Genomic DNA, 2500 nt, shown 5'->3' on the forward strand with positions numbered 1-2500 from the left:
CGGACTACTAACTTTTTAAAAAATTTATTGGACTGGAGCAACGTGAAATGAAGTGTCTTGCTCAAGAGCAGAACGCATCGCTCGGTTCAAGAATCGAAGCTAAAACCATTGGATCATGAATCAATCCCGTAACTGCTAAGCGACACGCCGCTACATATACATACATACATACATACATACATACATACATACATACACACACACACATATACATACATACATACACACATACATGCATACATACATACATAAATACGTAGAATCACACACATCGATGTGTGTGTGTCCATATACATATATACACATACTCAAACACACACACATATATATAAATAGGTATGTACATGTATGTGCATATATATATGTATGTGTATATATATATGCATATAGATATGCACATATATATATATATATATATATATATATATATATGCATATATATATGCACATATATGTATATTTATATGTATATATATGCATATATATATATATACATGCATATATAAATGCATGTGGGTAACAAAGAAATTATATATATATATATATATATATATACACACAGACAGACACACACATATATATATGTATGTGTGTATATATATGTATATATATGTATATGTATAAATATATGGATATATATGTATATATCCATATAAATTATACATAAATACATATATATATATATATCTATATATATATATATATATATATATATATATATATATATATGTTCCCACACACACACACCACGCATAGATATATTCCCACAGTTTACTGATAATGTCATTCATGTTCTCACATTTCTCACTCCGAGATCTGTAATAACAACTGCAAGAGAAAATGGCCGAAAAATTACATAAGCTTAAAAATAGACAAACAAACAGAGCGAAATGAAGGAAAAACAATGGCCGTAAATAAATGGAAGAGAAAATTACAAGTCTGTTAAATATATTAAAAACAGAAGTCAATGAGAAACGATAAGTTTACAGTTATTATCACACTAGACAGGTGCCAGTGTTAAAGTACATTTTTCAATATAACAAATAGGAAGTTAAATGACTTGATAGGAAAATCAGAAATCTGCTTCACGCATTTCAAACGCTCCATCTGAAAGGTTATACCTACCACGCGCCGTATACAGAGAAATGGGAACTTGATGTGAATATAGGAGTTTCAGTATGTAATGACAGCGGAGTCTAAAATAAATATATTTATTATATATACGTAGGAAAAGGTAAAAAGATCAGTGTAATGTCATGAGAAACAACAACAACAATAATAGTAATCTATTATATAAAATCCGTTCAGTCTGTGTCTGTGTGTGTGTGTCTTCTAGGATCTCGGGCATCCTCCATCCGATTGCGCTCAAATGTGATATGTAGATACCGACGGTATCAGGGCATGCATAAGTCTTGAAGAAATTACCAAAATCGATTCCAGGTGAGAATGCGATCGGTAAAGCCGTGGGAACGTGCATTTGTACGCGCAAGTACATCAGCTGTTGCGGTCGATGCTACGCGTACGCGAGAAAAATGCAGTTTGTGCAAAGAAGCCGGCTTGGCTTGAAATATTGCCACAAAATGGGACGGTCGGACAAGTTGTTTTGAGAAAATTTGGTTTAAATGTTTGACAACACCGTTCATTGGACGGGGGGCGTTTTGCTCGTAATAATAATGTATCGTTCTAATTTTAGTATATGTGCTGCCGAAGCAATAATAATAATAATAATAATAATAATAATAATAATAATAATGGTTTCAAATTTTGCCGTAAGGGCAGCTAGCTTTAGGGGAGGGAACTTGTTGATTACATCGACTCCAGTGTTTTAGTGGTACTAAAGGATGAATGGCAAAATCCACGTTGGCGGAATTTGAACTCAGAACGTAGCGACGTGCGAAATACCTATTTCTTTACTACCCACAAGGATTATATCGACCCCAGGGCGTAACTAGTACTTATTTAATCGACCCCGAAAGGATAAAAGGCAAAGTCGACCTTTGTATGTATGTGTGTGTGGTGTGTATTACGGAGATGTACTTGCATAGCAGGTGACCTGATCCGAGATCGTGTGCTAAAACAAAAGCAATTGTCCTAACCACTAGTGAGAGTGACATCAAAGTTTCTAGCTTCCATCAGAGAGTCCGATGAAGGCTTGCAGGTCAAAACGTCGAAGTTACTGTCACCATTCTTTTTGCAAAAGTATAACATGTCCTTTGCAAAAATTATTCCATAGACTGTCAGTTTAATGCAAAATTATTCTTATTATAGCTCGGCATAAAAAAGCATTAATATAAATGTGTGTATGTGTGTGTCTGAGTATGTGTGTGTATGTGAGTATGTATATACGTATGTATACATACATGCATAGATATGTTCATACATATATGTCAGATATAGTATATTGCATATAGCATGCGTATATGTATAAATCTATATGTTTATATATATATATATATATGTATGTATGTATGTATGTATGTATGTATGTATGTATGTATGT

This window comes from Octopus sinensis, unplaced genomic scaffold (assembly GCF_006345805.1).
Source record: "Octopus sinensis unplaced genomic scaffold, ASM634580v1 Contig19694, whole genome shotgun sequence".
In the NCBI taxonomy this organism is placed as follows: Eukaryota; Metazoa; Mollusca; class Cephalopoda; order Octopoda; family Octopodidae; genus Octopus; species Octopus sinensis.